Raw genomic sequence first — 13,276 nt, forward strand, 5'->3', positions numbered from 1 at the left:
ACGCGCAGACCCCTCTTTTCTTCTATGTGTCCTTTCATTCTGGATGTGCAGAGGAGAACATCCACACCTCACACAGACAGACACACGTTGCTAGAACAAATCATGCTGCTGGAATCGGTCTCTGTCTACGCTTTAGAGAAGAGCAATTGTTGCTTACTTGAGCCTCCTTCAGAACCAGCCCAGGGCTGTCCTGCAGAGCAGGTCCCTGCTGTGCCCCAGGGCTGTGTGCTGGGGCAGGGACTCTGCTGCCTGCCAGGCTTAGCACTCAGCCTGCCTGGGGAGCTGCCCAGGGAGCTGTGGGGAGACGTGTGGGGGGAAGGAGCCCCCCGGCAGGGCAGGGGCCTTCTGCTGACAGAGCTGCTGCCTGGGGCAGGGGGCTTACAGCTTACGGTGCTCCAAGGCACAACCAGGGGACTTTCCTACAGCAGAAATAGGGCAGGACTTATCTGCTTCAGTGTGGGATCTCCATAATCACTGGTTTTAGTTCTGCTCCTTCTGATCGGCCAGTACAGACTCACCCATCTACGGCCAAACTGCTCCAAAGAGGGAGGCAGGGCGGTAGGAACTGATCTGGGATTGAAAATTCCCAGCAGATGCAAGCATGACCAGGAGCCTTCTGATCTTGTGGCTGTTCCTCAGTGCCTGTCCTGACTGTGGCAATACCCCAAATCTTTTCCCTGGACAAGATTGTGTGGGTGCTGGGGGCAACTGGAGCAATGTGCACCATACACAGGATGACCCCTGTGCTGGGGGCTCTGCGGGGCTGCAGCTCTGTGAGCCCACAGGAAGAGGGAGCAGGCAGAGGTGATCCTGGGGCCCCTTTGGAGCACCTCATGCCCATGGGGCCCTTGAGCAGGGTGCTTCACAGAGGGGATCCAGCCAGCTTCCTCTTGCAGGAGCAAAAAGGAGACGTTGCCCAAGGAAACAACCACCATTCCTGAGCCTTAAGCCTGTAGTTCCCAGCAGCAGACTCTCACCTCGGACTGCTGAGGGCTGATGGCTGAAATGGGAGCCCTCCATGCTCTGACCGGGCTCAGTGCCTGCACTGGGGAATGGGCAGCCCAGCCCGGTCCCTCTCCCAGTCCAGAGCTCAGCAGAGCCCGGAACAGGGCTGTCCAGGGCTGGTGGGGAAGACTGCTGGAGTAGAAGTGCAGTGGTGAGCTGGGCAGTTTGGGCTGTCAGGGGCCACCCCTGTGCTCAGAGAGCCTTGTCCAGGGCAGTGTGTTGGTGCTGGCCTGGCTGGCTGCTCCTGATTTTCTCCCTGCGCTCCTTGCAGGGCCATGAGTTGGCAGAGCTGCTCTGCAGAGGTGGGGGCTGCGCTGCCCTGGGCCCCAGGATGACCTTCCCTGGCTGTGCTGCTCCAGGGAGAAGCAGACTCAGCCAGGTGGGGATCTCTGCTGCTGAGTCCCTCTCCATCTGCCCTGATAAATCAGCAGCCAAGGATGGTGCTGGGCAGGACCAAGGGGTGCCTCTAAGGGCTCAATAGGCAACTGAGCAATACAGTAAGTCATAGAGTGACAGAATGATACAATCATTTGATTTGAAAGAGACCCTTAAAAGTCATCTAGTCCAACTCCCTGCAATGAACTGGGACCCCTACAGCTCGATCAGGTGCTCAGAGCCTGCTCCAGTCTCCAAGGATGGAGCTTCCAGCACCTCTCTGGGCAACATGTGCCAGTGCCTCACCACTCTTCTCATGAAAGACTTTTTCCTTTAATGCAATCTAAATCTCCCTTCTTTCACTTGGACACCATTTCCCCTTTCATTACAACAGTTCCATCAGGGAGGCCAGCTCTGGCACAGCGGTGCACACTGCCTGCCTGCCTGCAGCCACAGGATGATGCTGTAGAGACAGCAGGGCTGTCACTGAGGTACACCACACCTGAGGGCTGTCACAAATTCAAGGGCATATGAGGAGGGCATACAAGTGTAAAGAGAGAAGCCCTGACAAGCCACTCCCTGCTGCTGCTCATGGCCACGGCTCCAGGAAGCAGCAGCCCTGACTGGAAGACAGCAGAGAGGCAATGGCCACCGGGCAGTGAGGGGCTGCCCCACGGACACCAGGGCTGCAGCTCCGTGTGGCAGCTGGGCTCCTGGTTCCTGCACTCCCCACACCACGTGCTGGGGCTGCTCTGCTAGCTCCAGGGGAGATGGGAACCAAGATAAATGATGTTCTGCTGCTGTTCTCCCTATTCAAAGAGCCTCAGTCCTTACATGCAATATGCTTGTAAGAGGTAAAAAGGAAAGGATTCCGAAGAAGACTGGTTTATAATAATATTTAATTGGAATTACAGTTATCATAAGGACAACAAACAAATTTAACTTGAAAACAAATAAACAAGAAAATAAAAAAGAGAAATTCAATGTTGTCAATTGTAGCATCTGCACAGACTTGGAGATGCTGAATGTGAAGATGATGAATGTGTTGCTGATGCTGAAGCAAGATGTATTTAAATAATTCCCTAAGGGCATCCTTGAGCTCCTGGTTCCTCATGCTGCAGATGAGGAGGTTCACTGCTGGAGGCACCACCGAGTACAAAACTGTCAGCACCAGGTCCAGGGGTGGAGAGAAGATGGAGGGCAGCTTCAGGTAGGCAAAAAAACCACTGCTGAGAAACAGGGTCAGCACAGCCAGGTGAGGGAGGCACGTGGAAAAGGCTTCGTGCCGTCTCTGCTCAGAGGGCATCCTCAGCACAGCCCTGGAGATCTGCATGTAGGAAAACACAATGAAAACAAAACATCCAGATGTTAAACAGACAGCAATCACAACAACCCACGTTCCTCTGAGCTAGACGTTTGAGCAGGAGAGCTTGAGGATCTGGGGGATTTCACAGAAGAACTGATCCACAGCATTGCCTCGGCAGAGTGGCAGTGAAAATGCAGTGGCAGTGTATAGCAGAGCATTGAGAAACCCACAGCCCCAGGCAGCTGCTGCCATGGTGGCACAAGCTCTGCTGCCCAGCAGCGTCCCATAGTGCAGGGCTTGCAGATGGCAACGTAGCGGTCATAGGACGTGACAGTGAGAAGGGAGTACTCTGCTGTCATGGAAAAGAGAAACAGAGAGCCCTGTGAAATACGTCCAGCACAGGGGATGTTCCTGGTTTCCCAGGCCAGCACCAACACTCTGCCCTGGGCAAGGCTGTCTGGGAACAACACCATTCTTCACAAAGGGATCTAATGCCTGTGTGCCACCTGAAAAACACCAATAGCATGGTGTAGATGCAAGGCCCATGCATGGAAAATCCAATGATGCTTCTGGAATGGGATGAATTCTGAACGGCCTTTACAGCAATGAACACAGCAAAAGAAGAAAAATGATGAGCTGGAAATCTGTGCAGTGGCAGGGCTGGGGTCCTGACTGGATCACAGTGACATGGTGGGATGGCTCCCATGAGTGGACTGATGCACAGGAGAGGTAATGCTCTTTATGATAGGTGGGAGATAAGGCAAGGAGAGGCTATTGCTCAGTGTGAGGGAATGCACTGAGCTCTTCATGATAAATGAGCCAGATAAGAGCTAATGGAATAGGCTTAAAGAAGAAGTCAGCATTGTCTCTTCCTGGTTTCCTGGTCAGCAAGAACAAGTCCTGCATGAATGGAAAAAACCAACCTGGTCAAATCCAGATACAAAACAGAAGACTGGCAACAATGTACGTATACGTGCATGGGTGAATTCAGGACAGCTGGAGCTCAAAAGCTATTGGATGTGCCTGGACATGTCAAAAACAGCGAGGGCTTCTAGAAAGATACAGGTGACAAAAGGAAAGATAGGGAGACTGGGTGCGTGGCTGGACGGAGCAGGGTACCTGGCAAGGCAAAACATGGGAAGTGCTGTGATACCCAATTTCTGCCTGATCTCACTCCTTTTTAGCCTGCCTGGTCTTCATGGAATTCTGAGTGCCAGAGACTGGGGGAAAATTTTAGCACAAGGCAGATGTACCTGTGGTGGAAGAGGAAGCGATCAGGGAATGCTCAAGCAAACAGGATGCAGGGAATCCTGATTTGGAAAGGAACCACACGGGTGATGGAGTCACTGAATAGCTTGGATTGGCAGGGACCTTAAAGCCCATCAAGTTCCAACCCCCGTGTCATTGTCAGAGTTGCCACCCAGGAAATCAGGCTGTCCAGGGCTCCATGGGACCTTGCCTTGAGCATGGGGCATCCACAGCTCCTCTGGGCAGTCTGTTCCATTGCCTCCCAACCTGATGTTAAGAACACTAGGAATTCCCTCCTAACATCTAATCTAACTTTCTCTTTTCGTGTGCAACCATTTCCCTTGGGCCTATCACTGTCAAATATGTTTTTTTTTCTGTTGTTCTGTTATGTTTGTTTGTTTGTGTGTTTGTTTTGAGGCTGTAGGTGTGAAAGATGTTATGTAATGTAAAACTGGAACAAAGAATTGAAGAGAAAGATCAAATCGAAGAAAATGTGCCAACACACCTCTCAGTTTCTAAACTGCTTTGGGGCCTGGTTTCTCTCCTTATTGGAAATACCAGTCTTTGAGGAGATTTATTGTGTCACTGTTTTCCAGAACTGTGTTTGGAGGACACAAAAGCATTCAGGTGCTGGGACACAGGCAGCTGCTAGCCCTGCTTGGTCTCACCTCTGTATTTGATCTCCCACTCCCTGCAGGTGTTTCCAGCTCTCCTGAATAAATGACCATGGCTAAGGTCGTGTTTTCTGCAGGCAGTGTGGGCATGTGCCCTTCCCACTGCTCTCCAGATTTCCCCCTCCCTTTGCTCTTTGTTCTTTCAGATACCTCCCAGCTATCTGGTTACTCTAGGAGCTCCCATAAGTTGGAAACTTGGGCCATCTCAGAAGTCTAATGAATTCTTTACTCAACTTCTTATTTGTGTTTGTATGTACTTTCTCTGCCAAAAGTTCTTCTGGCACCAAAATTCCCCCTGGAAGGCAGACAGCTTGAACATGGCATCCAGCTGAGGAGAGTGTTTTACTGTTCATTCAATTGCATCGTGTTGATTCCCATTTGTTGGCAACAAGGAGGAATCCCTCTGTGCCCATGTGCAGCTGGTTCTCTGAGGAAAGCAAGTGGGAGTTGATGCAAAGGAAAACCAACACTGAGCTGCAAATTTCAGAGAAGACTGATGTGAGGAAAAGGGATGAAAATCCCACGGGGCCAATGTGAGCAGTAATGGGCTTGGGAGGCTGAGGAGAATGTTTGTCCACACAGTGAAAGAGAGCAAACCTCATTAGGAGATGCCTTGGATGATTACTGTCTGCAAAGTGCTGCCTTAATTTGCTTTTAATACTGGAGAAAATATAAATAAATAAAGAGACTCATTAAACGCACTTTGGGCTCTTCCTCTGTAAGTGTACTCCTGATAGCTCTCCAGTTAGCTGTACAGGTTCCGAAGACTTGAGGAAGATGTCAGGAAGGCACAAAGCACTTGAGGGCTCTTGGGGTTGTACTGGTCTCCTTGGGGTGTTTGGTGCTGAGTCCATCATCCTCCAGTGCTGAGAGAAGACTGCACAAAGTGCTCAGGAAGATAAAGTTGGAAGGAAGTTTCTGGGAGTATGAATGGGCCCCGCTGAGAGCCATTGCCAACACGGCCCCCAGGGACTTGTTAGAGCAGATAATTGGAAGCCATGATTACAGGGAGACAAAGGCGCTGTGCTGGTGGCTGTGATGCTGAGAACAGCATCCTTTGCCTTATGGAGCAGAAAGGCCAAACCCTGATGCCCGGGCCTTTGGAAGGGAGATCCTGTCCCTTATGCAGGATCGAGACTATTCCTGGGGCAGTGGGAGCCTTTGCATGGGGCACAAGGAGGCCATGAGACCCCAGTGCCACGAGGACAGTGTGTCCCCTCACGGTTCTCTGTACCACAGACACCATCCACGGCCTGCTGGACAAAGACCGTGGCTCTGTCAGGGCCTTCCAGCGTTGCCAGCCCCTCAGCCATCTCCACCACGTGCTGTCCTACACTGTCCCATGCAGTCTGCACCCGTTTCCTTGCAGGACGTCGGCACCAAGCCTGCTTCCCACCACAGCATCTCCCTGCCTGGACTGCTGCCCCTGACCTCAGTGGCTGTTCTTTGGAACACACAGCTGTGGGCTGATCACAGAGTGCCTCCGGGTGACCTCAGGCATCACAGCACTGCCCTCAGATCCCACATCCATATTCCCACAGCCCAGTCCCAAATCTCACATTCCAAGCCCACAGTCAACATCCCAACCCCACATCCTACAGCCCACATCCCAATCCCAGTTCCAAATCTCATTCCCAGGCCCTCATCCCAAGCCCATCACCCACCTGTCAATCTCAAGCCCTCATCCCAATCGCAATCCCACATCCCCGATCCCAATTCCGATCCCAATCCCATCCCCTATGGCAATACAGAGCACCCCGAGGCCCCGCCCCCACAGCCGCTCCGCCCCGCCTCCGGCCTCTCATTGGTTGGGGGCACTTCCGGTCCGTTCGCGCCTCTCATTGGTCGGCGGCAGTTCCGGCCCGCCTCCGGTCTCCGATTGGTCGGCGGCAGCGCCGCCGGCTCCGATTGGCTGAGGCGCCGAGCGCGGGAGCGGCCGTTGCCTCCGGCTCGGAGCCCGCCGTCTTTCCTCTCCGACGCCGCCGGTCCCGCAGGCGCAGGCGCTGCGCGCCGGAGCTGTGCGGGCAGCACCGAGACGGAGCCGCGGCACGACGGGAGCGGTGCTGAGGAAAGCGGCACAAGCCGGAGGTGTGCGGGAGAACGGCTTGGGCCGGGGCCGGGGAGAGGAACCGTGCGCGGGATGCGGGGCTTTGGGACGGCTGAAGGACTCGGGGCCCCAACGGCCGCTGCGCTGCTGCCCGCATCCGGGCCGTGCCCCCCCGAGGCCTCCGGCGCTGCGCCCGGTGCCCCCCGGGGCTGAGGTGAGCTGTGGGTCCGGGGGGCGGTGGGGGAGATCCGGGGGGATGTGGGAGTTTAGGGGCTGTGGGGGCTACAGGGGGGCTGTGGGGTAATATGGGGTTTGGGGGGGTATGGGGTAATGTGGGGGAATATCGGGGATGTGGGGGAGTGTTGGGGGATGTGAGGGTATAGGTACTGTGTGGGGAATATGGGGTTGGGGGGCTATCAGGAGGGATGTGGGGCTATGAGGCGCTTTAGGGGGGCTGTAGAGGGATATAGGGCTGCGTGGGTGATAGGAGGGTATGGGGCTCTAGGGCTTCGGGGGCCTTAGGGGTGGATATAGGGGTTCGTGGGGCTATAGGGTGCTTTATTGTGGCTACAGGGAGATTTGGGGCAATAGCAAGCTGTGGGGACTCTAGAAGTGGTATGGGGGATATGGGAGAAAAGGGGGCTATGAGGGGGATAGAGGGGGATATGGGGCTATAAGGCACTGGGGGGGCTTTAGGGGGTGTTTTAGGGCTATAGAGAGATATAGGGTGCTATGGGAGCTGGGGGGGCGTGGGACTGTCGGTGGCTATTTGGGGAGCTATACAGTTGTAAGGGAAGATCATAAGGGGATATGCATGGACTATCAAAGTGTTACGGGGGATATGGGAGTATAGGGGGCTTTATTGTGGCTATAGGGTGATATGGGGCTATAGGGAAATGTGGGGGGACTATAGACGGGTTATAAGGGGATATGGGAGGGGTATAAAAGACTGGGGGGCTCTTGGGGGAATCTGTAAGGGGTAGTGGGATGGCTATAGGAGAGTTCTTATGGGATATGGGACTACAAGGGGGTGTATGGGGGATATGGTTCTCTAAGGGGCTGTGTGGGGCCATAGGGTGATAGGGGGCTCTAGGGTGGGCTCTAAGGGCTGTGGGGCTAGAAGGCTCCCCCCTTCCTTTCATAGAATCACCAAGGTTGGAAAAGACCTAAAAGATCATCCAGTCCAACCGTTCACCCACTACCAATAGCTCCTACTAAACCATGTCCCTCAACGCAACATCCAGTCTTTCCTTGAACACCCCCAGGGTCGGTGACACCTCCATGGGCTGTCCATTCCAGTGCCTGATCACCCCTTCTGAAAAGTAATACTTCCTAATGTCCAGCTTGAATCTCCCCTGCCGTAGCTTGAAACCATTCTCTCTGGTCCTATCACTAATGACACGAGAGAAGAGGCCGACCCCCAGCTCACTACAACCTCCCTTCAGGAAGTTATAGACCTTTAAAGGGTTAATGGGACTATAGGGGTTTGTGGTGGGCAATGGGAGGGTCTATAGGATGATAGGGGGCTGGGGAGGGTCTATAGAGAGGGTTGTTATGCTATAGGAAGTTTTGGGGGGACGTAGAGGGGCTGAGGGGGGCAGTGGGGGAATATAGGGAGATATGGGCCTATAGGAGGTGTATGGCAGATGTGGTTCCATAAGTGGCTGTGTGGGGCCATAGGGTGATGGTAGGCTATAAGGGGACGTTGGGCTAGAAGGCTCACCCTCCTCTCCCGCCCTATAACCTATCCATAGGTTTAACCTATCCATAGCAGGGTGGCTGAAATGCCAGTTGTGAAACTTAAATCAGAACTGAAGTTTGATTGGAATAGAATGGCACTGTTTTGTGGTCTTAAATCTGACACGTGTTTTCTCCTTGGGCTTCAGGTACAGATATAGTTTCATAATGGCTTTGGAGAAGGTTTCACTATCCAGTCTCCTGATCAGGAAGAAAGAAGAAGGTTTTTGGAGGACTTAATCATGAGTGGAGCTGCTGCTGAACCCCCACTTCCAAGAAGCATGCAGGTGAGGGCGTTGTGCATCTCAGCCTTTGCTCACTGCAAGGTACCAGCGACTCAGTCTGTGCTGTGTGGTGATTTTCCATCAGCACTTCTGCTTGTGCCTGAGCACCAGGCATCCAGGCATCTGTATTTCCTCCCTCAGACCTCCCTTACCAGCTCCACAGCCCCCCTAGGATCTTGTTCCCCCTCCAGCTGGCTCTGAAGAGCCCTTCCATTTTTGAGAAGGCTGCCGGTTTAGTTCAGCATCTCCTGATGTGTCACAGAGATTCAGGGCGTTCAAGAAGACGCTTCTTTAAAGTGCTTAAGATGGTGAATTCTGCCAGACAGAGCGCTTGTCTAATTAACCCTCTTAACCGCAAGGTTTCTTCTGTAGGTCCCGATGATGGCACAGGCATTAAACAGCACAGAGCTCGTTGCTGGGGAGAGGCTGTGCATTGTGTATGAAGGGAGAGATGGAGGAGGGGTTTGAACAGCGTTGTGCAGGAATGGAAAGCTGGTAAGAGAAACGGTGTGTGTTCTGAGAGCAAGGGCTGTACAGCTCATCTCTGTGTTCTAACAGGAAATGCACGGCAGAGCTCTCTGCTCTCTGTTCTTTCTTGCAAGGTTACTGCCCTTCAAAGTGCGCTGTGGATTGGCATCACGATGACAACCCAAGGATGGCAGCAGGAGATGCAGCACAGCCCTCTCCAGCAGCAACGTGCATTGATTCATCTTGCTAATTCTCAAAGGAGAAGGTGTGTGTAGCTTCCAAAGTTGGTGGCAAGATAGCATGTTTTGAAGGCTTTGGGGCTCTTCCTCTTCCGCATCCTAAGGCAGTGAAGGAGTTCCCTTGCTGTGTGGGAATGGTTCCTGTGCAAGGGCACGGTCGTCAGCCTGTAACAGATACTGAAGGTGATGGTTTTGTGTCTGCAATTATGGAGTTGGCCTTGTAGTGGCAGTTGCACCCACTAACATGCAGCTCTTTCTGACACAGGCAGCAGAATGGGCAGCGGTACTGCAGCTTCTCTGGCAGTCTTGCAGCTACGTCAGGAAGTAGCAGATGTGGATTTGAAAGAAGAACTCAGTTCCTGGGACGTTCCCCTGTTCTTCCCCTAGCTGTCCCCTTGCCCCAGCCCAGATTCCCCTTGCATTCCTGTAGGTGTTCCTTCCATCCCCCATGGCTGCCCCTTGCTTTCCCCAAGATAACCCATTACCTTTCCATTACAGCCCACCCATAATTCCCTCAGAGCCCCGACACCTCCCTCCTCCCTCAATACTTTCCCTGCAAGATCCCAGTAGCCCAGCACAGACCCCATTGCCCCTTAATGACCTCCTCAGACTAGGAACTTCTCCACTACAGCTGGCCCAAAACCTCACAGACCTCCATAGCCCCCAGCAGCACCCCATATTCCCCACTAGACTCCAGCAGACCCCCATTATTTCCTCCCTCAGATCTCCCTTATCGCCTCCAGGGCTCCTTAGCAACGTCAGAGACCTCCACAGTCCTTGACAGGACCCCTGCCACTATTCCAGGACCCCAATAGCCAACCTGGGCCCCTCCTCACCCCCTTCTCCCTCCAGAACCCATACAACCAAATAATACTGGGGCAGGGGCAGCTGCTGCTGGAGAGGAATGTGGAGCTGCAGCACTTCCTGCACAACACAGATGTGGGTGAAAGTGATGTGGGAGCACTGGGGATATGGGCCACAGGCTGCAGGAGCAGAGTGCTGCGCAGGAGAAGGCAACGTGTGAGGTAAAGGTGGGACTTGTGGGTGTGGGAACGTGGGGTGGCATGGGGATGTAGAGGGTCTGGGGTCATGTGGGGAGGGGTTTGGGGTGAGAATGGGGGATGTGGGGTGGTGCTGGAATGCATTTTTTGATTTCTTCCTGAGAGGGGATTGGGGTTCCCTGTGGCCCAAAGGTGGGGCCCTGATCCATAACCTCTCATGACCCCATAACCTCATAGAGCTCGGCGTGACCGCAAGGCTCCACATGACCCATATCCCTGTGAGCACCATAACCCCGGATGAGGCTGTGGACAGTAATGGGTCTGTTCTGGGGTCGTTCAGGGGACGCTACAGGGTGGCTCTGGGGTCGCTGTACATCAGCTGCCTATAACATCTGCTGACCCCCGGCTTGCCCCCATCTTGCTGGGCAAGCTGGGAGTCCGGGGGGCAGCGGGGAGCTATGGGAGAGGTTCCATGATCAGAGCAGATTGACCACCAGCTCTGTGTGCGGGAACATCGACCCCACTGAGCTGTGGCTGTGTCCCATAGCTGCCCCATTTCATAGCAGCCCCAGAGCCATCCTAGAGCAGCCCAGAACAGCCCTATCACTGCCCACGGCCCGTGGCCAGCAGCAGTTCCACCACCAGCGGTGTGTTGGGTAAAGGCAGCTCCTAGGTGTGGCTGTGCCCCATAGCTGCCCCAAAGTGCCCCTTTGGGGTCCTACCATCCGTGTCCTTTGTCCCACAGCTTTGTAGGGCTTCCCCCATCCCAGCAGATCCCCCCAAGTGCCCGTGGGCTGTGCAAGAAACGCTCTCATCACTGCTCTTCCATCAGGCTCAGCTCTCCCTGCAGCAGCAAAGCTCATCTGTTAATGCTATGGCTTCTCTGCACTCTCCCTCCTTGTGGTGAGGGAGAAAAGGCGCAGCTGCTCAGTGAGCTCCTCCTGCTCCTGTAGCTCTCCTCCCTTGGCAGTCCCTGCTCTCCTGTTCCCTCTTGGCTGGGGACTGCAGGCTCACAGTCTAGGCCACGCATCCGCTCTGCTGTTTCTCTAGGTGAGGTCTGTGGCCAACCTGGTCCTTTTGGTGTGATTGTTTGCTTTCCTATGCAGACAGGCAGGCAGGATTTCTGACAGCTGTTGCCATTGCTGTGTCTCATGCTCTGTCCTGCACCTGTGCCTTCCCTCGTGTGCAGTCTCCACCTTCCTTTGGTCCGAACATCCTGGCCCTGCTGTGCTCTGCTCAGCATCTGTCTGCTGAACAACAGCACAGCTCTCACTCTGATCCTACTTATCCTGCTATCCGTGCAGATGTTAGAATGTTTCCTGACCGTAACAGCTCAGCACAGCCGTGCTGACCACAGCAGGGTGCAGCTTCTTGTTGCAGAGTCCCGTAGCGGTGGGTGACCGTGCAAAAGGGGAATCCCACCGCTGCTGTTCTCCATCCTTCTCCTTCTGCACCACCATGCATTCCTTCCTCCTCGTGCTGTGCTGCCATCAGAGCTCTTTGTCCATTTCTCGGGGTCTTTGCAGCAACTGCTCCAAGACCTGATGTTGGAGCCATTTCTTTACCACTGTCCCTACTGCTCCAACGTCCCCAGTCTGGGACGCCTTTTTGTAAGGAGGTCTGCTGTTCCTTCTGCAGCTGACTTGGATTTCTTCTCCCACTGTCCCCATTAAGGAGTTGATTTCCTGCAGTCCGTCCCAGCTCCATCCCTGGTTCAAGTCTCCTTCATTGCCACGCAGCACCGCAGCACCCAAGCTCCAGCCCCTTCCTCAGTCTCGGTGGGATTGCTTTGCCACCAAACCTTGTGACAGGTGTTTCCCTGCAGAAGCATTCATGTCCTTCTTCTGGCCCTTTTGGACAGTTCCCATCTCTCCAAACTGAGAGAAACGGCTGCAGCCCACCCCATGTCGCCTTTGGGGCAGCTCTGGGGCAGTCCCACCCTGAGGAGAAGATGCCTTTTCCCCACACACAGATGGTTCTATGGCCACATGGGGTTAGCACAGGGGGTCGTGGGTCACATGGGGGTCCTGCAGGTCACAGAGTTATGGGGGGACGTAGGGTCAGATGGCACTGCACAGAGTTATGTGGTCAGATGGGGTTCTGGGTCACAGTAATGGGGTCAGAAGGGATTGTAGGGTCAGGTTGGGTGATAGGGAGTTACGGGTCTCAGTGTGTTATGTGGTGGGGGCAGGGATCCCAGAGTTCTGGGGCCACGTGGCAGTGGGTCGCAGCGTGATGGGGGCAGGCAGGGTCAGGGAGTGCCAGGGTCGTGTGGGGGTATGGTTCACGCAGGGCTGTGGGTCACGTGCCGCCATGGGGTCGCACACATACAGGGTTATGTGGTCATCTTGGGGTTAGGCTCATGTGGGGTCATGGATCGTGGCCCCACCTTTGGGCTACAGGGACCCCCAGTCCCATCTCAGGAAGAAATAAAGGCCTTCCAACACTGCCCCACCTTTTTACCTCAGACCACTCCTCACATCCCCCCCTTCCCTCTATGTCCCCATAGCTCCCCATATGTCTGTGTCCCACCTGCAGCGCATGTCTTGCCTTCTCCTGAAGAGCATTCTGCTCCTGCAGGCTCTGTTTCCACATCCATCCCATGTCCCCCACATGTATATTCATACACCCCCCACAGATCTCCATAGCTCATTAAGGACCTCCTCAGACCTGGTACTCCTCCCTCCCACTCAGCCCAGGACCTCACAGCGACCCACAGTTCCCATCAACAACCCTTATCCCTGCTCTGGGCTTCCTCCTTATCCCCTCCCTGTTTCCTCCTTTGGACCTCCCTTACCCACTCCAGGACCCCCTTGGATCTCACAGATCCCCACAGTTTCTGACTGGACCCCCATCACCGTCCCAGGACCCACACAGCCCACGTGGGGCTGC

General features: G+C 54.4%; 1 pseudogene; it reads left to right on the forward strand.

Annotated features, from left to right (window-relative positions):
• Positions 1–2,492: 2,492 nt before the first annotated feature.
• On the forward strand, positions 2,493–13,010 carry LOC149913671 (uncharacterized; annotated as a pseudogene).
• Positions 13,011–13,276: the final 266 nt, after the last annotated feature.

This window comes from Phasianus colchicus, chromosome 35, assembly GCF_987193195.1.
Source record: "Phasianus colchicus chromosome 35, bPhaCol1.hap1.1, whole genome shotgun sequence".
In the NCBI taxonomy this organism is placed as follows: domain Eukaryota; kingdom Metazoa; phylum Chordata; class Aves; order Galliformes; family Phasianidae; genus Phasianus; species Phasianus colchicus.